This window comes from Diceros bicornis, chromosome 20 (genome assembly GCF_020826845.1).
Source record: "Diceros bicornis minor isolate mBicDic1 chromosome 20, mDicBic1.mat.cur, whole genome shotgun sequence".
NCBI classification, from domain to species: domain Eukaryota; kingdom Metazoa; phylum Chordata; class Mammalia; order Perissodactyla; family Rhinocerotidae; genus Diceros; species Diceros bicornis.
In genome coordinates this window covers 44,085,472-44,111,096 of record NC_080759.1, presented here as the reverse complement: position 1 = coordinate 44,111,096, position 25,625 = coordinate 44,085,472, and the positions used below count along the sequence as shown (strand labels likewise).

Sequence of the window (25,625 nt, the reverse complement as noted above, 5' to 3'; positions counted from 1 at the left end):
GTGGAAAGAGTATTATCTGGAAATTCTCTCCACGAGGAATCAGAATGAATGATGTAGCCATCCTCAAGTTTCCATGTGGAGACTGGTGTGGCTGGTTTCATTTCCTAATGTAGTTTCCTTGTTGTTTGGAAGAGTATTTTATTTTCAAACATGGAAACTGAAGAATGTCTATTGTAGTAGAGAAAATAATGCCTCCCCAAAATGTTTGCATCCCAAATATGTTACCTAACTTGGCAAAAAGGATGTCGAAGATATAGCTGTTCAAGGATCTTGAGTTGAGAAGTTGCACCTGGGTTATCTGAATGGGCCCAGAGTAATTACAAGGGTCTTTAAAAGAGTCAGAAGGAGGGTTAGAGTGATGTAAGAGATGAGTGGCAGGGAAGCAGAGGTTGGAGTGATGTGATTTCAAGATGAAGAAAAGGGCCATACACAAGGAATGCAGGTGGCCTCCAGAAGGTAGGAAAGGCAAAGAAATAGATTCTCCTCTAGACCCTGTAAAGGCAATGCAACTCTTGATTTTAACCCATAAATCCATTTTGGAATTTTTACCTCTGGTACTATAAGATAATAGATTTGTATTGTTTTAATCCACTAAGTTTGTGATAATGTGTAACAGCCACTCTAAGAAACTAATAAAATTATACATATAGTTGGAAAAGTAGTAGATCTAGATCTAGATTTTCTGAGTCTCTGCCTAGGGGCTTATAATTTTAGTTACATATAACTAGTGTTCTATTAATTGTTTCTTATAATTTAATTTTTATATTAAGAGAAATTCTGAGATACATGTATCCATATATATGCATATAATTATGTAGGAATATATATATACACACACACATACATAACAAATATATTCAAAATTCTAAAACATTTTACATTATAACACTAGCAATATAACTTTCATTTCTATTTGTTTAGGGGTGTCTTTTGTTTGGAAGATTAAGTACTATCCATTTGTGAGTTGCTACACTAGCCTGAAAAAAAAAAACACAAGAGTAGTGGTAATGCAAAATCCCAATATTTAATCCCCAAACAATGTCAAATCCCCAGATGACCCTTTAGTAAGTTGGCATTGACTAGTGTGAGCAATACATGAGCAGGGCATGAAGAGTCCATACATTTCTATATGTAATAATTTTTCTATTAGAGTTAGCTAAAAAAACAAAAAGCTGGGGCTGGCCCAATGGTATAGTGGTTGAATTTGTGTGCTCCGCTTTGGCAGCCCAGGATTCGTGGGTTCGGACCCCAGGCGCGGACCGAGGCACCACTTATCAAGCCATGCTGTGGCAGCGTCCCATATAAAGTAGACAAAAATGGGCACAGATGTTAGCCCAGGGCCAATCTTCCTCAGCAAAAAGAGGAGGATTGGCAACAGATGGTTGCTCAGGGCTAATATTCCTTACCAAAAAAAAAAAAAAAAAAAAAAGCTTTTGGTCAAAATTTAATTAAGTATATTTATATAATATTTAATTTATTCTTAAAATTGTATGCAACCAATTGCTGACATATGTTTTAAATTCAAAGTTGACTTTGTTTTTTCTCCAGATAGTAATTTTTTTGTATGTGGTATTTCTCCTCATATTGGTGCGTAGGAAGAAAATATGAACCTAAAGTTTTAATCCATTAAAGTTTTGAATTAACCCAAACATCCTAGTTAATGGCAACAGACAAAACGTTCATCTGGGGATGTGTCATTGTTTTAGAATTACATACTGGTATTCTACATTGCTGCTACTCTTTTTGCTATTTCACTCACTAGTGTAGGAATTCAAGAATGGACTATATTTAAACTTACAAAGAATAGACACAACTAAAGAAATAGAAAATGGGAGTCAATACTGCTATTGGTGCTATGTAAAATGACTTATAATTTAATATTTAACTCCAGAAATTATTTTTTTAATCATTGCCTTACTGACTTTGTGGTATTCTAAAGAGGAGTTTCATCAACAAATTGACAGGACCAGCTATACAAGTTGCAGGGCCCCATGTAAAACTAAAATATGGGACACCGTGTTCAAAAATTATTAAAAACTTCATGATGTTGTCAGCAAAGAATTAACCAAATGCAGGGCCCTTCTTACAGGGCCCTGTGCAAATTCACAGGGCACACACTCAGAAATTCAGCCCTGGAAATGTGTTAGTTATAAGACATAAAAGTTTAAGGCTAGGGCCCATATCTATATTTTTATCCATAGTAGTATCCATATCTGTATCTATATATCTGTATCAATAGCTATGTCTGTACAATTTCAGAGCTGCATTTTAAAGGGATCTTTATAGATCAAAGGAGAAAACCGAGCCACAGAGCACTTTAATTATATCAGAAGTTGAGATTATAAATAAAAGTAACATTATTCCAAACATATTTATGCATTTCTCCTGATTGTCAGTTTCGTGCTCCTTCTACCATAGCAAAAGACGTCCCTGCTTTATATCACTAGGAAATTGAACTGTATATTTCTGCTCTAATTCACTTTTGAAATAGTCTTTGAATAGAATGTTTTGTATTGTATTCAGCAGAATAAAGAATGCTGATGACATAAAGGGAGTTAAGAATTTTGAGAGACTGAGTGAATTGATGATTGTTACGTAATAAAAAAAATATGTAGAGGAATTATATAATTTATTTTCTAAACTGGGACACTTTTGAGCGTTAACGAGGACATTATTAATAATGATGTTGAGACAACAATGAAAATAGTACTGTCTTGAGCAAAACTGGATTTATGTCATGCTACGTGTAACTAAAGCTAATGTCTAAAGAAATTTAACAACTTGGCAGGCATTGTTCTAAATGCTTTGCTTGTATTCAGTTCTTGTTTTCTCAGGACCTCACTATAAACTCTCAGTACTCTCATTTTAAAGATAAGAAAATTGAGACACACATAGGTGACACAGCTAGTTTTGCATCTGAAGATTTTATATATGTATAAATATATTCATACTTAGGTATGAAACTGGGATTCAAACCCTGCCCCAGAGTCCACATCATGAACAAATGTGTAATACCATCTCTTATATATTTCATGGTGATAGGCTGGCATAGATTCTTTGAGCCATGAGGATAGGTACTATAAAAGTAAGAACTTGTAATGGACACTTCAATTATCAGACCAAGTTCTTGCATATCCTATCATCCTATCGCTTTCCCCACACCTTGGACAACAAAGTGGTATGAGTCAGTACCCACTTGCCCCTCCCTGATGTCAATGGGATGCATCAGGGACCTGAGCTCGTAACCCTACTTGGAGGCAACAAGGATGTGTGAGTCTATGCCCTACTTTCACCAGGAGGTTGTGAGTGGGTGGAGGGGTAGCTGAACTTCCACCTCATCAGTCTGCAGTGGGGCAGCATGAGTCAACACCCCACTTTTGGTAGAGTGATGTTAGTAGAGCCCAGCAGAAAGTTGAACATGAACACCCATCCAGGCCTCACGTTATATATCTATACAGGACCATTTGTTAGGAAAAAAAAAAAAAAAAGATCAAATAGAATCCAGGGTCTCAAGACACAGCTGAAATTTACACAACGTTAAAAGCCAATATGACCTTAGTAAAAAAATAAATAAATTTAAAATATCCAGAGTCTCATAGTATAATATCAAAAATACCCAGGATACAATACAAAATCACTTATCATACAAAAAACCCATAAAATCATAACTTGAATGAGAAAATACAATGAAGAGATACCAACACCAATATGAATCAGAGATTGGAATCATCTAACAAGGATTTTAAAGCAGCAATCATAAAAATATTTAAATAAGCATTCTCTTGGAACAAATAAAAGTAAAAAAATTCCAACAGTGATTTAGAAGTTATAAGAAGTAGCCAAATTGAAATTATAGTACTGAAAAATACAATAATAGAAATGATACACTCCGTGGATGGGCACAATAGTAAAGTAGAAATAGTAGAGACTAGAACTTGAAAACATTCAAATAGAATTTCTTCAGTCTGAATGATAAACAGAAAAGTGACTGAAAAAAAAAAAAAAGAACAGACTCTCAGGGACCTATAGGACAATAACAAAACAGCTAGCATTCACTATTGTCAGAGTTCCAGAAGGAGAGGAGAGAGAGCACGGGACTGAAAAAATTATTCAAAATATAATGACTGAAAACTTTCCAAATTTGGTGGGAAACATAAAACTAAATATTCAAGAGGCAGAGCAAATTCCAAACTGGATAAACCCAAAGAAATCCATGCCAAGACCCATCATAATTAAACTTCTGAAGGTAAATGACAAATATTTTTTATAGGAGAACAATCATTTAAGTGATGACAGATTTCTCATCTGAAACCATAAAGACCAGAATGAAGTGGACAAGATTTTTGAAGTACTGAAAGAAGAGAACTATCAACTGTGAATTCTCTATCTAGCAATAATATCCTGCAGAGATGAAACAGAAATAAAGACATTGTGAAATAAAGGAAAACTAAGAGAATCTGTTGCTAGTAAATTTACCGTTAAAGAATGACTAATGGAAGTTTTGTAAATAGAAAAGAAATGATAAAAAAGAAGGCTTGGATCTTCAAAAAAAAAAACCGTCCAAATGGGTAAAAATAGGAGTAAATATAATAGACATCATGATTCTCATGAGTTTATTAAATCGTAGTTAATTGTTGAAGCAAAAATTATTACATTATCTGATGAGGTGCTCAATGAATGCTAAGGAAATAGTTAAGATAATTATATTTAAAAAATACGAAGCATAAAGGGACCTACATGGAAGTCAGTTTTCTATGCTTCATTCATGGTTTTAAAACATTAATAACAGTAGACTGTGATAAGTTACGTGTATATATTGTTTTGACTGAGCAACTAAGAAAACTAAACACAATCATATACTAAAAACACTGTAAATAAAGATGGAGTTAATTCTACAGTGTTCATATAATCCATGGGAAAGCAAAAAAAAGAGAAACAGAGCAATGAGAAACTTAGTAAAGTAACAGAAAACAAATAACAAATGGCAGACTTAAGCCATACATATTAATAGTTAACTTAAAGGTAAATGGTCTAAATGGTCTAAATGATAGAGGTTGACAGAGTGGATACAAAAAGAACAAGGCCAGCAATATGTTATCTACATGAAACTAAATTCAAATACAACATAGGTAGGCTGAAAGTAAAAAGATAGAGATATATTAGGCAAATAGTAATTTTAATCATGCCGGTAAGGCTATGTTAACATCAGCAACATAAATTTTTAAAAAGTTAAAAAGTTAGGGGGCCGGCCCGGTGGCGCAAGCGGTTGAGTGCACGCGCTCCGCTGCGGAGGCCCGGGGTTCCCTGGTTAGGATCCCGGGCCCGCACCGACGCACTGCTTGGCGGGCCATGCTGTGGCGGCGTCCCATATAAAGTGGAGGAAGATGGGCACAGATGTTAGCCCAGGGCCGTCTTCCTCAGCAAAAAAAAGAGGAGGATTGGCGGATGTTAGCACAGGGCTGATCTCCTCACAAAAAAAAAAAAAAAAGTTAAATTTATTTCGAAATATTTTACAATGCATTGCCATTCACAAAAATAACATTGTTTTCAATATGATAAAAGAAGCATCATTAGATTTAGACGGTCACAATTTTGTGTGTGTGTGTGTGAGGAAGATCAGCCCTGAGCTAATATCCACGCCAATCCTCCTCTTTTTTTGCTGAAGAAGACTGGCTCTGAGCTAACACCTATTGCCAATCCTCCTTTTTTTCTCCCCTTTTTTCTCCCCAAAGCCCCAGTAGATAGTTGTACATCATAGTTGCACATCCTTCTAGTTGCTGTATGTGGGATGCGGCCTCAGCATGGCCAGACAAGTGGTGCGTCGGTGTGCGCCTGGGATCCAAACCTGGGCCGCCAGTGGCACAGTGCGTGCACTTAACCACTAAGCCATGGGGCCTGCCCCATAGACAGTCACAATTTTTAAAAAAAAAACAGTGTTAATATTTATAAACTTTGTCTACTTTCTTTCTGAAATGACTTCATAATTTCCCTTTTTAATTCTATTTTACTTGGTGAAACTGAATTAAAGTATATTCATATGCAAAATAAAAATAAATAACAGTAACAAAAACATTCCAGCTATTTCTCTGTGCTAAAAGAAAGTCCCTTTGAATCAGATATCCTTGATAATGAAAAAAAGCATTTCACTGTACTGTCTGAATCATGCAAATGAAGATGATGAAGCTCCATTGAAGGAGAACAGGAAGAACTGTTCTCTTATACGGAGGGAGTAGACCAATTCCTTATATACAGAGACTTTAGTGAGGACAAGTTGCTCAACACCAACCACCTACTCCTCCTCAATTAAAGTTTGAAAACCTTTGGGAGTAGACTGGTTTATCCCTGTTCAATTTGAACTGACAGGAAAAGATAATGAATGGACCAGTAGAGGGGAGTGAGTAGGAAAAAATACTCAAGCCTAGAAAACCTGGGTTCAATTTTTGTTTCATCCACTGTTTTGCATCTTCAGGCAAGTCATTTAAACCCTCGGTCACTGAGTTCCCTCATCTGGAAAATGGGGATAATTGTAATACTCAAGTACTTAGATTAGTTATCGTGATTTAAGTGTTTTTTCTTATAATTTTTCAAAGAGTGACTGGGCACTGAGAATCTTACTAGACTTCACTCTGCCACCTCAAGTGGGGAGGTGGAGAGTTTTGACTTGCAGTATAACATTATCTTAACCCAGAGACCTGAATGTTGGTAGGTGAAAATCTGCAACTGGAACTAGAATCTCTCCAGATCACAGCCATCTAGACTGGTGGCACTCTAATGGGAAGTTGGCTCTTGAGGAGGTAAGATTAGGAGGAAGTGCTATGGTATTGGCAAGGTAAAGAGCGAAAGCAACATGGCGGCACAGAGTTGGAGAACCAGTCTAAAACAGTGGCGATGAATGGAAACTGCTGAAGCACCTTTCCGGTCCAGTCTTCTTTGTCTCTGTGACACGTTGTTGTTGACATCATGAACACCCACCCCTCTTGACCTCTTTTGGAATAACTGTGTCCCCAGAGTTCTTGGACAATCAATGTGGGGGAGTGACATGTGCCTGAGGATGAGGAGACTACATGCTGTGACATGGGTTGAAAGCCTTGATGAAAGATACTCGATTTCCTTTTAATGGAGGATTCAGTGCTTTGAGTAAGCACATAAGTCAAGAAGATATTTGAGTGTATTTGTACCTCTGAGAAGTGAATCAGGTCATAATCTTTAAAAACTATCAGTCAAGTATGACTGATGCTTAGACAGGTATGGAGGGGAGAGGAGGGAAGGTCTCTTCCCCATTCCTAGTTCTGGTTGTTTAAAGTGAAAGTGGAAAAGAATTTGTAGAGATGTGGCTTGTTAGAGAAGTCATGGAAAGTTCCTTCAGTTCATAGCTATTCTATTATAGTGTAACAATGCTTTTAAAAAGCATTATTTTCTTCATAATTTATATTATTTATTATTATTTATAATTATAATATTTTTATAAAATATTATATAAAAAATATAATATAATATAATATAATTATATATATTATTATATATATATAATATATATTATTATATATAATAATAATATAAAAAAATTATATTAATTCTTTTATGGTTTGGCATCTACAGATTTAGTATATGTATGGACAAATTCACACTATATTTATTAAATTTAAGAAAAAAACTAGGCATAACAGAAACTTCGTTTCTTAGAAGCTTAATAAAAATCACAATATGATGTCTCTCAGACCAGAGCTATGGAAAAAAATTATAAGCAAATAGACATCAATTACAAACGAACAAATAACATTGAAATGGCAATAACTCTCATCCCCAAAACTGACATGAATGGAAAAGAATTCTAAGACGTAAAATGAGCTCTACATCTGTCCAGCTTTTAGCAGCATATCATTCAGAATATATAGATAATATTGTTGAGCACATAAATATTATTTTTATAACTTAATGATGATAATGATAATTGTTTTCATTGCTGTAATTTTGGTTCTGGCATATTGATGGGCAACAAAATATCTACTTAACTACACAGATTAGCTGATCAAAAACTCTTACAATATTTTTTTAGATTATTGGGACTCCTCCTGTCCTTGAAGTTAAAACTAGATGTTAACACATTTCTTCTGTCTGAGCATGTGTGCTTTATTTCCCCATTTTATGCCCCCTCAGAGTAGTGTGTGTATATGTGTGTGTTTGTGTGTGTGCTTCTTACATCTAAATTAATGTTGAATCATTATTAAAAAATGAGGACAACTAGATGCTAGCTCATTCTGCCTTACCACATCAGAGGGAAACGTGCATGGCTTCCCAGTTACCAAGTTAGTATAACTTTATTAATAAATTCAATGATATTAACAAAAAATGCCCACAAGCTAAAATTCAGAAGTGAGACTGCATTCTGAAATTCTATGTGATGCTTGTAACTATCAGAGCATCTATCTGTTTTTTTTTTATTGTACAACAGGAGAGATTTGACTACTGGAGGAACAACTGATGTTCTGAAAGAGGGAGAGATCAGTTATCAATTGAATTGATGTTTGGTTGTTTCTCAGTAGCTTTTATTCTCAAGGCACTATTGGATTATGACTGTGAACAAAGAGTTTATCCTCTATTAAATGCAAACAGGAGAATAGCAGGAATTTATAAGAGACAGAAGAAAGTTGCATGAGTGACATGGTTTGATTTGTTTGGAAGAAGTACTTGCCCCAGAAGACAACAACGCAATTCATGCTATTGAGCAAAGTGGTTATACACTATGTTCCCTTGTGACATTCAAGTCCAAGAACTTTAGTGGCAGATAGGACAATTGAGAGTGCTGATTATCCAATTCCTATTATTTTCAGGTGTTATGTTAGATTTTCATACATTATTGTCTTTAATCCATATAGCCCAGTTATGTATCCCCATCTTACAAATGAGAAAATAGGTGCTTACCAATGTCAAATCACTTGCCTATGGTCATTCAAATGGAAATTAGTGGAGCTAATATTGTCTTAAATGCCAATCTCTTTTCACATAAAATAGAAGTTCCAAAATGAGTTCTAAAATAAAATTAATTAGAAAAAGACAAATGGCTTAATATATAAAATGTACTGCATATATGAGTAAGCAAAGATTCTAATTTCCAGCCATGCAGGGATAAGTTATTTGAACTATACATCCCATTGAAAACAACCAAAAAAAATAGTTATGGTACATTTTTAAACACACTTTTGAAAGCATTGAGAGTTTACAAGATTTTAATGAGTTATCAGGCCAAATATGAAGAGTAAAGAGGATTGCATAGAGGTGAGGATATTGCTTTCCAATAGCAAATTTCTGATCCCTACAAGTATGAAGATTTATTTGACAGCTTCAGGGTGAAAGAGAAAGAAACACAAGTCCAAGTCTAACATGTTGCAAAGTCTAACAAGAGCCGTTCTCCAAAAGGTTAGATCAGCAAAGCCTACACCCTCAGAGTAAGAAGAATCAGAAGTAAACCAGGCCTATTCTGGATCTACAACCTGGGTTTGTGTGCCTGTGTGACACAGCTAATCTCAAAACTTGAAATTTGTATTGGTAGCTCTACTCATGTAATGCTCAGGTAGAAGAAAATTTAATTACCTTGTAAAGATATCTTCAAGCTAAACCTTACAGTATTCTCAGGGAACACAATAAAACAAAGCAAAATGAACTAGAATCAACAGAAGCAATATAAAATGAAGCTAAACCCACAAAGATTTTTTTTTAATTTTATAATTTTATTTATTTATTTATTTTTCCCCCAAAGCCCCAGTAGACAGTTGTATGTCATAGCTGCACATCCCTCTAGTTGCTGTATGTGGGACGCGGCCTCAGCATGGCCAGAGAAGCGGTGCATCAGTGCGCGCCCAGGATCCGAACCCAGGGCGCCAGCAGTGGAGCACGTGCACCCAACCGCCAAGCCACGGGGCCAGCCCCGACACAAAGATTTTTCATATTGGACAATATTGGATGCTGATAATAAATATTTTACTGTTCAAAAATGTAGGAAAAGCTTAAAATAATTGCATAGAAAAAACTATCAAAATATTATATGGTAGATTAAATAAATAGAACTTTTAGGAATATCAATATAATTACTCAGATTTAAAAAAAATCAGGATATATTTAGCAGCAGATTAGACACAATTGAAAGTAGAATTAATATACTGGAATATAGGTTAGAAGAAATTTATAATTCAGCATGGAAAGGTAAAAAGGTAGAAAATAAAGTCAAGAAATAAGGACACAAAAATAAATTAGGTGATTTTGATCAGAAATATATTGAATTAAATAAGCTTTGGTCATCCAGGAAGAATCTATTAAATGGTTGCTCTTACAGTCAATCTTATAATTATCAGATAATTATTTTCCCCCAAGACAAACATTTACTGTGTGGGGGGAGGTAGATTGTGTGTAATAAATCCTCTGACCTATTATAGTTTGCACCAAATTCCCTTCTTTCTAGTTCTGATTTTGGAGTTATTTTTGGATTCAAACAAAAAATATCATTTTGCCAAAAATCATCATTTTGCCAGCGTGGACTATGGATTACTCACCTTTACTGGCATTAACTGCCAGTATTTTTACACACGATTAATTGACTTGCTTGCTTACTTTTTTAATATACTTTATCTCTCTCCCTCTCTGTTTATTTATTATAATTTAGATGCAGTACTATGCACAGAAGTTAAGTGTCCAATTTATTGAGTTTTCACAGATGTACACATCCATTTAACCAGTATCATAAACAATGTAAAGACCATTGCTTTACCTCAGAAGAGAAACTTTAATCCTTTGCAATTTCTCGAGACTTATTTTATGGCTTAGAATACACAATCCTTCTTCATAAATGTTCCATGTAAATTTGATAAAAATGTTATTACATAATTTTGCGTGTGATGTTCTATAATTGAAAATTAGACTACATTGGTTGATAGTGTTGTTGAAATCTTCCAAGTCCTTACTAATTTTTATTTATTAATATATTAATTATTGAGTGTTGAGTGTTAAAAACTCCAACTATAAGTAAAGGTTTTTCTATTTCTGTTTAGTTCTGTCAGCTTTTACTCCATGCATTTTGAAGCTCTGTTATTAGGTATATATACATTGAGAATTATAATATATTTCTAAAGAATTTACCCTTCTTATATCTCATTTTATCTCTATCTTTATTCATCTTGTTTTAAATACCACTTTGTCTGATGTTAAAAAGGTACATCAGCTTTGTTATTCTTAATGTCTCCATTGCATATCTTTCTTCACTTTTGTTTTTAGCCTATTTTTGTCTATATGTTTAAAGTTCATTCATAGTAGACATGTAGCTTAGTCCTCTTTTTTATCCAGTCTGACAATTATGCCTCTTAATTTCAATGTGTTATGGGTTAAATTGTTTCCTCCTAAAACGATATATTGGGGTCCTAACTCCCAATATTTCAAGATATAAACCTCTTTGCAGATTGGATCTTTACAGAGGTAATCAAGTTAAAATGAGGTCATTAGAATGCTAATGACTTTGGGGTGGCCTTATGAAAAGGGGAAATTTGATATAAAAAACATCAACAGGAAGAACATCATGTGAATATAAAGACAGTCATCTACAAGCCCAGGAGAGAGGTCAAGAACAAACTCTCCTTCATAGCCCTCAGGAGGAACCAACACCTTGATTTTAGACTTCTAGCCTCTAAAAATGTGAGATAATAGATTTTTGTTGCTTAAGCCAGTCAGCTTGTGGTACTTTGATAACATTAGCCCTAGCAAATTACTACAAGTGTTTTGACCATTTATATTTAATCTTTGAAATGGCTGTGTTTAAAATTACTATATTGCTATTCATTTATTATTTGTTTGAGGGTTCTTTTTTTCATTATTGTTATTCCTTTCTTAAATTTTCCAGTTTACCATACACTAAAGGGATATTTTAAATTATTCCATTTTAATTGCAACGTTGTTTTTTTAAAGCCTTTTTGTATGTATTGTTGTTTGTTAGAGGTTTTTAGATCTCTACATTGAAATTTTAATCAAAATTTGGAAACATTAGCAATTATTTTTTCAAATATATTTTTTCTGCTTCATCATTCTCGGACTCTAATTATGCACATGTTTGATAGCTTGATATCATCCCATGTCACTCAATCTCTTATTTATGTCAATCACTTTCCTCTTTTGTTTTAAACTGGATAATTTCAAAGATTCTGTTTTCCATGTCATTTGTCTTTTCTCTGACAGCTGCTATCTGCCATTTAGCCCTACTGGTGAGCTGTTAATAGCATATATTGCACTTGTTATTTCTAGTATTCCATTGTTCATAACTTCCTTTTTGGTTCTATCATTATGACAATCTTTTCCATTAGTCTAAAAATATATTTATAATAGATAATCTGTTAATTTCAACACCTGAGTCATTGTGATATCTATTATTATGGACTGTTTTTTTTTTTTCTTGATTATTGATCTAATTTTCCTGCTTTTTTGCATAACATATTTGTTTTTATTGTACGTTGGAAATCAATACATTGTAGACAATCTGGATATTGTCTACTTACAAAGAGACTTAATATAGCATTAGGGGCAATTAAATTACTGGCAGATATTTTTGATCTTGTCAGGCCTAATTTAACTCTTTGTTAAGGCAAGTCTCTTTTATTTTTGTTCTTAGTTGTAGGTCATAGCCTTTACTGAAGGAAATGGCCTTTATTCCTAATGCATAGGCTTTGTGGTGCCTCACATAAATGTCTGAGGTGTTCAGTGGAGTCTCTCTCCACTGGCTAGTCAATAACTTCATCACCTCCTTGCCCTGTGTTACCCCTGGTATCTCAGCCTCACAGTATCTGCTTTCAGCAGGGATTACATGGGCTAATTCTGCTCATGCATGGAGAAACTATTAGTGAAAACCCATGCTAAACACTTATTCTGGCTCTGCAGTGCTTCATTATGCTTAGCCTTCCAGCCATTTCAGCAGCTCTTGAACTGCAGTAGCTCCAATCTTTAATCTCTACCTCTCAACTCATTATTCTTAGAGTTCCCCTCCTCATGTCATGGTAAGAAAAGTACCCCTAATCAGAGTCCAGCTAAATGTGGGGCTTGTCTCATGTCTTTCTCTTCTCTTAAGCATGACAAGTTTGCACTGCTTGTCACATACATAGAAACTGTTGCCTTATATATGTTGTTCAGTTTTATCACTGTTTATGATGAAAAGACAAGCCTAATACCAATAATTCCATTTTGGCCAAAACCAGAAGTCCCTCTGCCATGATTCTTACCCTTTGGAAATATGTTAGTCTCTTGTCTGCTAGTGGAACACTTCCCAGCTTCCTGTAGTTATTTTTTAAAAGTATTTTATTCTGTAATTTTAATGGTATTTTGGAACAAAGAAGAAATAAATGTGTTTGTTCAGTCCATTTTCATAAATTTGAATGTATGACGTTTCTCTAACATCCACTAGACATATTTCTGCATAGTATTTCTTTATATTTTATACTTATCATATCTCATTTCCTGTGTTCTGAGTCCCTACTCAAATATTTTGGATGAATGATAGTTCATAAAAAATATATGTATTCTTGGAAGGAGATGTTTCCAGAAATGATCTTCTTATGTGATTTACTAGGAACAGTTACAAGGATGAAGATAGAAAAGAAAAGTAATTGAAGACTCTTATCTTTCCAAATCTAAAACCTTTCAGGAAAAAATGCTGCTGAAGGAAGGAAGGAGGAAATGACTAGCATTTATTGAAACCCTTCTAGGGTTTAGTTTTTTTACATAGTATCTCTTTCAATCCTCATAACAACACTTTAGTGGCAAATAGTACTTACCATCTAAGCTTTACAAAAGGAAACACTTTTCTAAACACTCTCCCATACTTCATCAAAGTTTTAATGCAGATATTTTGTACTCCAGGGTCCATTTGTTTTCCCTATAATATTCTGCCTTCTAGAATTAGGACAATTATTTCTTATCAGTGTTCTGCAAACACTCTTTTAGCCTCAGTCATACTCATCCTTTTTTAAACACTTTCCACAAGTCATCCCCATGAGAAATAAATATATGGACCCCCAAAATAATCTTTAAAAGTCTTCTTTCTCCTTCTATTTACCAAATTATAATCTTATTATTGTCGGAAAAACACTCAAAACTATTTAACCCTAATAGCTCTTCTAAATCTGGGAATTATTAGAATTCTTTTAGTTAGAATTATTAGAAATTAACATATGAAGACAAAGTTCTTGGTGATTGGACATGGGGATCTGTTATGGCTCAGGTGACACATAAATCATATTTTAAAAAATACAAAATACTATTGCTATACATGATATTTAAGCAACATTTTGTACAGAGCTGAGACCTATTAGAAAATGAATTCTTCTAATCCCATTTGTATTTCTTTTTTTTTTTTTAATTTTATTTATTTATTTTTGTTCCCCCAAAGCCCCAGTAGATAGTTGTACATCATAGTTGCACATCCTTCTAGTTGCTGTATGTGGGACGCGGCCTCAGCATGGCCAGAGAAACGGCGCCAGAGAAACGGCGCGTTCGTGCACGCCTGGGTTCCGAACCGGGCTGCCAGCAGCGGAGTGCGCGCACTTAACCGCTAAGCCACGGGGCCGGCCCCCCCCATTTGTATTTGTGATGTTCAGAATTCTTTGTTAGTTTAGGGATATACCAGATTAGTTTTTTCAAAGAAACAGGTATAAGATATATAGGTAGCAAAAATTTACGTGATCGGGAGCCAGCCCAATGGTGTAGTGGCTAAGTTCGTGCACTCAAGTTCAGCGGCCCGGGGTTCACAGGTTCGAATCCTGGGCGTGAACATATGCACCGATTATCAAGCCACGCTGTGGCAGGCATTCCACATATAGAAAAGGAGAGGAAGATGGACACAGATGTCAGCCCACGGCCAATCTTCCTCAGCAAAAAGAGGAGGATTGGCAACAGATGTTAGCTCAGGCTAATCTTCCTCACACACACACACACAAAATTACATGACCTTGTAAATTTCTAGAATATTCATTCTGACTAACTGGGCAGAAATGAGAATAATAAAAGAGGACTCAGTTTAAATAATAAATGAATATATTGGACAATAGAACTATAAAATGTGAGTGAGTTGCTTCTAATTGAGACCTCTAGCTAAACAGACACAATATTAGCTACAAAAAAAATGACTTCTATGAAGATGACACATTCTTTCAGAAATAGTAATTTTATTTTTAAAAAGATTTGGAAAATGGAAGTGTGTTTTCTCCTCTTATAGTGAAGTTTCTACTAAATTTTTGTAACAACAATGTTTTCAGTATAAATCGTTTCACTGTCAAAGAGTATAGACTTGATTAAAGAACAGGGAAAAAGAGAAGAAAAAAGGTATGAAGCAGAACCTTTCGATATGCAGGCTGCCACCAATTGCTTTCTTGTCTAATTTGAGTTGTGCAGTAGCTAATCATATTTTGGCACTTTCTTGCCATCAAAGCATTTCATGAAATTATCCCATTACAATGTTTTTCTCAGAGGCAAAATTAACATGGAAGGCAGTTTAATTGACATGTTTCTTTTTCTTCTAATGTTGTCGCCAATTAAACAAGTTGTACCATAATTTTATATTCATTTTCATTAATTATTTGTAAAATAGTAAACCCTGATTGTTTTTACTTTCAAGTTTTAGTTTCTTGGTCAGAAATGAAAATAGCGCTAACCTTGATAAACTCACCCTAACCTTATTTTTGGAGGAAGTTTCCTGTAACACTTATTGGGTAATTAATAGTTAATGCTGGTTGTTGTTTTTAAATTTGCTTTCAGTAATTCTCAGTTTCTCTTTCACCGCTTGTATTCAGTGAGGCAAAGAACTTATGAATCTTGAGAAATAATATGGGGAAGGAATGTTTCAACCCAATCTAGAAGTTGTCCTATTCCAACATGCCTAGTTTTAAATTTTTACTTATAATTTAAAAAATATTGTTACATAACTGAAAGAAGAATTATTTTTGAAGGAAAATAAAAAATACTTTATTATGAACCTTTAACACTTTAGGATAGTGCTTAAGTGATTTTAATACAGTTGAACTATTCCTTTCAGTGCAAACTAACTGGGACATCTGATTTCATGCCACATACAATATGCTAGGGTGGAATTTGCTTCCACTTGCATTTTACATCTGATCCTGCTATTTTTTGAGGAGGTATCTTCTAGAGTAAACACTCTTCTTCCTCATGGATGTATTTAAAATGTTGTCCTTATCCTAACCTCTAAGATGAATGAGTATGATTGTATTTCAATAAAAACAGGTAAAATGTTGGATTTAGCCCAAGAGCATTGTTTGCTGCCAGTGCACTAGATGTTTGGAATGAAAGCTTTCTGAGGGCAGGAGTTTTGTCTATTTTTCTCACTATTGTAACTCTAATACCTAAAAGTGTCTAGTCCATATTAGGTATCCCGTAAACACTTGAATCTGTTGAACATACACCCTGAATATAATATTTGGCAAAATATAATATTAAATGATTTGGAAAATACTTGGATCCTGTAGAAATCAAGGCTTAACTGAGTAATTATTTGGCTTGATGGTAAATTACTATGCCTGGGATGATAGAGCAGATTCATTTTTTCGATTGACTCAAGTGCTACATTTGATTTTCATTGTGATTTTGGTTAAAATAAACAGATTTCCTGAGCTAATTCCTAGATAGACTTTTATATAGTGCCATGCTCTTTACTATCTTTGAAGTGCATGCAGTTGTCACACTGAGTTATTTCCAGACATAGATTTCAAGTCCTTCATCATGTTTGGGTTAAAGATCTCGTTAACTTAGTAGTCCTAGCATTTGCCTGTCTTTGAGCCTCCTCACTTGATGGAATATTTTCACCTTGATCGATGAGCGTAATCAATCCATCAGTGTCTGCTTGCTTGAAGTTATCTTCCATAATACAAAGCTTAGTTTATACCCATTTTCATACCTTAACACATTGCACAATGGAAAGCAGAAACAAAAATTGTCTTGGAAAACGTAATTGATCTCTATGTGGAATACACAGTACAAGCAATTGAACCTCAGAGAATTCCTATTGCCAGCAGGGTTTTATATAGGTGCAACTGCTCTCCCATGATCACTTATCATAAAGCAAAAGACAATTGAGCCAAGGTAGCCTCTTGTCTGCTTTTGTGTACAAAAAATAAATAGAATAGAGCAAATAAGAGAAACCAGTCCCACAGCTGGAAGGCAACTTTAAAGAAAAATGATGTTCATAGCTATCCTGCCAGTAGCTGGCAAAGCAGTTTTTATAAGACATATTTAATGTTTACAACCATTTGGAGGCTGGGGAAAGAGTAATACTTTCAAAATATGTTTAATGTTTTGAAGCACTCAGTGGCCAAGAAGGAACTCCGGCTAACATATATTTAATGCTTAGAGTCATTTGGCTGTTAGGAAAAAAAAGGAACTTCTTGTTAATTTTTAACATTTATTGCTGATCAGTGGCTGCTAAAGCAACTATCAAGGCAGCATGGTGTATGTTTAGGGACACACTGTGCTGCTACTAAAACAATTCATACGCTTCTCTCAAGGCCACGCAAAAACTGTCAATAACATTACCTTTGCAATTGTACCACTAGTAAAAACATAGGAATCAAATGCAGGAATAAAATGCTCCCTGAACACACAGTCATAACATCCTATGGCCCTGAAAATAGTTCTGCCATGCTGTGTGCTGTGGACACTTCACTGCTGACACCACAGGGATCACCCGGCCTTGCTCCATTTCATCAAATGTGTTAAAGCGACTCAGCAGATTGCAAAGCACAAGTGTAATCTGATAATTGGTGTTTCTTACAAATCAACAGCTTGTCTCCACACATTAAGGTAAAAGAGTACTCTATACCAAAGAAAATGTAGATTGAGATAGAAAGTCTATGAAGTTTTTATACAGAGTTGGTCTAGTTTGTAGAAAAGACGAGAGTAAATATTGAGCTCATACGTCAGAGAGAATGACTATATGAAAAAAAGGAGTAAGATGATTAGCTGGGACCTCTAAAAGTTAGGTTTTCTCCTGCTAGTTTCCTGAGAATGATCACCAAATGATTAATAGGATCCTTCCACATTTATTGATCACATTTTTCCAGGCATTGTAGTAGGTGCTACACATGCATTGTCTCCTTTACTACTTGCAATAACTCTGAGAATAAGGTATTTTTATTCCTCATTTTCAGATAAGAAAACCAAAGCACAACAAGGTCAAATAATCTATGCAAATACCCCAAACTGGGAAATAGTGCAGGAAACTGGACTCTTAACAAGTTGAAGACCCACATACTGCATGACTAGAATATGTTACCACAGAGTTCTGTCCTCTCTCTCTCTGTAGAAGTACTTTTTTTATTGACTGTAAGAGTAAAAAAGATACTTCCCAATATGAAAAAGAAGTTTCCAAAACCAGTATTTTGGCAAAACGGATTTTGGCCTTATCAACCACTTTCTAGATCATCTTTGGCCTCCCACATCAAAATTTTGACTCAGCTCAACAAATTATGAAAGAAATTCAAAATGAATGAAGGACTCTGATTTAAACACTGTTAATGCATGTGAAAATACAACCCAGAGGTAGACATTTCTAGGAACACTCTAAGTCCCTTTAAGAATCAAAGAGAGCCTCTTCTTCTTTGCTAAACTTCTAGAATAGTTCAGTCCTAAAGCCTAGCTGTGGTGGGAAGAGGTAGGTTTTTGTGCTGGCAGAGATGTGGGAATGGGGGAGTTGCGAAGGAGCTGTGAAAAGCAAGGTATTGGAGCCTGAGCAGAGTGAGGAAGGCATCCACACAGAAGGGCTGGTGGGGGTGTCAGGGATGGATTGGCATGAGGTAGGCACGTATGCATGGGAAACATAGCCTAGTGTGGGGATTCAGAGCCCTAGTGAGGTGAGAAAAACCTCCATAGTGAGGGAGAGAAGATGGTGGGAGCTGCCAGTGCAGATGGTCAAAGCTGGAATGGAGTCATCAGGGCATCTGCAAGGGGTCTGGATGAGTGCTGGCAATGAAAGATTGGGTACAAACAGGGGGCTTGATCAAATAAGAAAATGTAATAAAGATAACAAGACCCAGATGTTTCACTTCTCACTCTCAGAAAAGACAGTTATAAATTATAAAAGGGTAAAAAAATAAAAACTCAAATAAATGGTGGTGTTAGATTGGAACTGGAGTTATTGATGTAAAAATCATAGTTTTCGATGTATGTAGAAGAATAGAGAAATAAATATTATGTATGCATATATACTTAGATGTATATTTTTAGCTATGCCCACTGAGAGGGCCTGGGAACAATGACACTCCAATAGCAAAGAATACACCTTGCAACCATATTTCAGCTTCTAAATATCATTCTCCATGAAGATGGGGAGAGGGCTCCTTGGAGAATTAACTTTTTGCAAGGTGGGGGAGGGAAAAGTAAAAGACAAGGCCCAAATGTATTTTTGGACCAGAAAGCAAGAGAGTATTCAAATAATTAAGGAGTAATGTTGAAAGGACACAAAGGTCAGCTTAAAGGGGTTTTTGCTGGCCAAACCTGAAATTATTTCAATATTAAAATAATGATATTAATAGACTAGAACCAACTTAATAGAATAAGAAAACTTCTGACCACACTGATATAAACTAATAAATGGATAATCTGAAAGTGTGATGAGAACATCATCAAAATACCTCTTGACAAACTATGTAATAATTACAGAGATAAAGCATAACTTTATAGTTGCATCATCATCTAATGTAGGCAACTTCTAAGATGGACCTTAGTTAGCCTGCCTCCAATATTCTTTGTCTAATCCCTTTCCCTCTAGTGTGGAATGGGCTTATCAAATTGATCCTAACAAATGGAATATGGCAGAAGGGAGAGTATATTAATTCCAAAGTAACAACCACACGAGTAGGCTTGGCATCTTCCCCTCACCCAAGTGAATCTTCAGATAAGACCACATTGCTGACTGATAGCTTGATTCTAACTCCAGGAGAGACTTTGAAGGAGAAACACCTGGCTAAGCTGAGTCCAAATTCGTGGCCCAGATAAACCAAGAGACCATACATATTTGCCGTTTTAAGCCGCTAAATCCAGGGGTAATTTGTTACACAGTAGTTGATAATACCAATTTTTCACCTGGTGGTGGGGGGCTGCCATAACAAACACCTAAAATGTGGGAATGGCTTTGCTGTCACGCAGCGGACTTTGAGGAGAATGCCAGTGAAAGTATAAAGTGCCTTGAACACACTGTCTATTGAATGTTGGACTTTGAGGTGCTGCAGGTGAGGGCTTGCAGGAAAGTAAGAAGATCGAGTTGGAAACTAGAAGAAGATCATTGTTATGCAACGACAGAAAATTTAGAAAAACTATTACCTGCATTTATTTGGACAATAGAAAATGGACCTAGTGATTTTTATACAAAAAGGATTCAGGTCTTGCTGATGTTAAACGTTCCTGGCCTTTCCAGACGGCAAATGATGCTAAAATTAAGAAATGGCCTCTAAGCAAAGATCAAAGTGAGGGCACACAGGGAAGCGAGGTCAAAAGATAATGTCATGAGAATGACTGTAAAATCTTTCTTTAAGATCTCAGAAAGATCAAGGATGGTCCATTGGCTTGCTACCTAGTTGGACCTTTTAAGAGATTAATGATATGTACGACTCAAAGAACCTCCCTAGCAAACAATAAAGATTCTAGTTCACGTAACGCCTTGTCACTCAGGCATCTTAGTAGGGTCCAAGGCAGAAAAGGATTTATATGAAAAGATTTGTTGTCTAATTCAGTGAATTCCAAAATGACACACGGGATACCCATAATACTTACAAAATTCTTAAAAAGAGTTCTACAAATAGAAACATCGTAAGAGTGGACTGAGGAGAGGGGATCAGAGATTGCACAGTGAGGAGAGGCCTTTGGACCCATTGAATCCTATTGGAAGGAAGCTGATGAAGAGAGCTTCTTAGATGCACAGACATCCTGTATTTCATGAAAAAGCAAGGATTACTCAGAAAGTGGAACCAAGAGTCTACACGGTAGAACTGAGGGCTATGGATAATTATTCCCAGGCCTTGAATTTAATCAAAGAGTTTTCAACATTTACCAGCTAGATTTCAGAAATGCAATGGACCAGTAACTCATTTATTCTGTGAATTTTCCCTCTTTTTGAGCATAAATACCTATAGAGGTTATCTCATGCATATCTCACCATTGTATGTTGGGTGTTTGGGGGGTAAGTTACCAGTTTCCTTAGCAACACAGGTCTACAGATCATGAGGAACTAAATCCAAGGAGCCTCATTTGTATCTGGACTTGATTTAAATGATGATTGTCTGGGCTTTGAACTCATGCAATAATAAGACAAAATTCTGGGGATCCTAGAAAAGGGTTGAATATATATTACATGACAGCAACATGGCTCATTGGGGGCCAGAGGTTGGACTGTGGTAGGCAGACTATAAGAGGGCCCTCAAAGACCCCAGCTTCCTTGTAGGCTGTGTAATCCTATTCCCTGAAGGTGGACTGAATTTACTTCTAACAATTAGAATATGGCAGAAGTGATGGGGTATCACTTTCAAGATTAAGTTATAAACAGACTGTGGCTTCTATCAAAGCCTTTAGATCAGACAATAGTCCCAGCCAACAACTTGGCTGCAACTTCTTGAGAGACCTTGAGCCAGAGGTACCCAAAGTCACTCCTGGATATCCACGCTCCTGTGAGATAATAAATGCTTGTTGTTTTACACTGCTAAGATTTTGTTTAATGTATTATGCAGCAACAGATAACTAATACACAACCTTCATCAAGTAATAAATATTAACATCATTAGTAATGGGACATATCAAAACCATGTTCCACCTGAAAGGATGCAACAAGGAGCAGAGAGCATTACCTCTGTGATATACCTGACAAAGATGCATATTCTGGATTTGTTCAAAAGGAAACATCAGACAAACCCAATATGAAGGACATTCTAAAAAATAACTGGCCAGAAAATTTCAAAACTGTTAGAGTCATGGAAGTCAAGAAAAGGTAAGAAACTGTTCCAGATTGAAGGAAACTAAATAGATCTGGCATTTAAATGCGATATGTGATTTTGACCTTAAACGTTTTGTTATATATGACATTATTGAGCCAATTGATGAAGCTTGAATGGGGTCTAAGAATCAGATTGCAATAATACATTAATGTTAATTTCCTGGTTTTAATCATTACATTTTGGCTATATAAGGAAATGTCTTTATTTGTAGAAAACATCAACATTCTATTTCCAATTTCCTGACAAAGACTCTGCTTATGTAGGCATAGATAGAAGCCAATGATAGTTTACCTGTTCCTACTCCATATACTACTTGAACTGCTCTCTGTGGCCGTGCCTGGCTCACGGGATAACAAGACTATATCTTGGTTTTTCTCCTATGGCACTTTTGTGAAAGCAAGGAAGTAGGGAGATTTATACATGTTTCTAAGTTATAATAATGATGTAATAAGTTAAAGGTGACTATAGTTACAGTCTTTACTATTTTTTTCTTGGATCAAATGGTAAACAATACTACACAAAGTTACTGTAATGGTTAAATAAAATAGGGAGTGCAAATCTCTAGTTAGATTATCCAGCCTCTAATTATTGCTCAAGAAATGGGAGATCTTACTACATAAATTATCATTCGTAATTGACATCTACTAAAAGGTGTCATAGAGACCTGGTTATGAATAGTCCAATCAGCTGCCTCAAAAAGGTCTTAGCTCAGATAGAGGAAGATAATATAAGTATGAATATGGATTTAAAGATTTTAAATCTGACGGCACTCTAGGAAAAGTAACTTAAACTGCATACCCTACTGATGCATAACCATCAGAGACTACAGAGGGCACATTACTGTAATTCATTGTTACTCTAGTGATCTTAAAGAATTAAGACCACATTCATAACGTCCAAATTTGTCTCCAAGGAGTAACTTTGAGTTGGGGAATATCTGGATCATTAAGTAATTTCCTTAGGTCAGAGTAAAAGCACTTTATCTGTGAATATTACTTTCATGGCATATTAGATGTAGCACAAGTTAGTAACAAAGTGACCTTTCTCTTAAATGATTCAGAGATTCAGGAGAATTTTCTTCAACTTTTGAGAACTAAATATATTCCATAGTCTTAAAAGTCTTAAATATTGATTTTCCTCTGAAATCTCTACCCACTCTGCTCACCATCATCTTCCCTTTGTACAGTTACGTTCTTCGTAATTTTCACTTTAGTTAATTTTCATTCCAGGTTTAATTGTTCATCATATTTTCAGGTGCATAATCCATTATTGCTAAATTGACTTTTGCGTAATAAACTTGGTTTTGATGTCCAAATATTTGTTGACTTTTTTGTAATACAAAATAAGCTATTTTACTATATGGGTTGATTCTTTTCTTTTTTCTTTTTTTTTTTTTTGGTGAGGAAGACTGTCTCTGAGCTAACATCCATTGCCAATCTTCCTCCTTTTCCTGAGGAAGATTAACCCTGAGCTAACATCTGTGCCCATCTTCCCCTACTTTGTATGTGGGATGCCACCACAGCACGTTTTGATGAGCAGTGCGTAGGTCCACGCCTGGGATCCGAACCCGCGAACCCTGAGCTGCTAAAGCAGAGCGTGCGAACTTAACCACTACACATCCCAGCCTGCCCTGATTCTTTTCTTTTATTGAAAATGGAATAGCAACATTCTCAATTATTGGGAAAGAGTTATTTCCTAGAGAATACCTCAAACACGGATATATAAAACCAGCAGTGAGATTTGCCACAACAATAGCTATATCGCCTAGTATACCATGGTGAGCTCCATCTGGTCTTGACCAAAAATTATTTTGATATTCCCAGGAAAATGATACAGAGGCAGGAATTGCCTAGATCAGATGTGGGAAAAGAAAATAGAAAAAAGAATAATCACTGAGCAAAGCGACTTAGAGCGGTGAACCATTTCCATATGGTAAGAAGAGCATGCTTGGGAATGGAGATCAGGCACTCTAGGAACACTAATGTGACGTCTGTATGCACAGTAGGTTTGGGTTAGCTTTAGCTTGGTCATGTAAAAGCAGAAACAACAAATACCACGAATCCAATTGAGTCTCCTGTGTTTTTTGTTTATATGTGTACAGGCAGGATTGTGGAGAATCCTGGGCAAAAGTAGTGCATGGTAGATATTTAATTTGTAGGTGGTGTTCATGCTTCTTAGTATTTATCTGAAAAAAGAATATTATGTAAATGTAATCCAAGAATACCTGGGTGAACTCATAGCATGTGATGTGGTTTCACATTCAAAAGAAATACTCTTCTGTTATTAAAAAAAAAAATAAAAAGAGAGTGTGCATTGAAAATAGGTTTAAATATTTACTGAATTCTCTTGAATAATCAATGAGAAATTTTGGTTATGGCACATGGCAAAACATTTTAAAGAACCTATTCTTCCTTAGATCTTCCTGATACCTCATGGCCGCACAGCAAATTATGTCTCACCTCAATACCACGCAAAAGCTGGGACCACCTTGTTCTCTTATTCACCTACCCCTCACCTGATTTTCCAGATTTATTTCTCTCTTAAGGCACTAGCTGCAAACTCATTACATAAGGGCTCAGACTCTGCAGCCCTACCCTTTATTCTAATTGGCACAACAAAAGACCTTATTGTTTATCTAATAAGACAGAATTTTCTAATACTGTAGAGGAATGTTTGTATTTGCTTTAGGGATGCTGTTTCAGTAATAAAGAGTCACCCAGGGTCATGAATTCATGTAAATATTTCCAATTTACATGAAGTAAGCACCAGATTAAACCATTTATGTACTAAATAGCATTGTCTTCCTAAAAGTCTTACTTTCTCTCAAAATATTACCTTCATTTTTCTCCTCCTGCAAAATCAAGGCACAATTAAAAAAATAGCTTTCCTCATTTTCAGGGACTATTTTCTAATAAGAAATACTGCTTCCCAATCGTACTTCTAAATCTCTAGCAATCATAGCGTCGCATAAAATAGGCAGCTTAAAAAATGTAGCGGAAACTGAATAACAAATTTGCAGCCCTGAGTATGCACACTAAAATTTTAAATCTAAGTGAACTACTCTAAGCTGATTTCTCAGGTCAAGGAGAGAATATGGTCTTTGAATGCTTGATAAGGTCACAGACACAATTTCAAGTGCATTTATGGTAAATCCATGTGACAACTCCTACAGGCTCTCACCTGCTTCTGCCCTCAGGGTAGTCTGTGCAATCTTCTCTGCATGTCTGGGATAGTTGTGGGGGCAACAGAAGCCCTCTGAGGAATGTCAGACTTAGAAAATATTAGCAATGACTCACATACGAGTTTCAAGTTGTAACCTAGAAGTGATGAGTAGCTTTAACTTACGAATGTGCTAGAAACCAGAAATTACTTTGAAATAGATTGAAGGATGGCAGTGGTGACTGAGGAATAAAAGTTATCATTTAAAATTGTCATTAAAGCTGGAATCCTTAATTCGTTGACCTTAAAATACATATTATATGGCTTTGTAACTTTAGGTTGACGTTGAAATGTGAATTTATATTATATTTAAAATATAAAGAATGATGATGATAATATAGCTAATTGTAAATTTATTCTAATAATGACCTCACAATGATATTTGCT

General features: G+C 35.4%; 1 protein-coding gene across 2 annotated transcripts in view; it reads right to left on the bottom strand.

Moving 5' to 3' along the window:
- Window positions 1-25,625, bottom strand: part of CDH12 (cadherin 12) — a 285,437-nt gene that overhangs the window by 184,356 nt on the left and 75,456 nt on the right. The window lies entirely within an intron of this gene.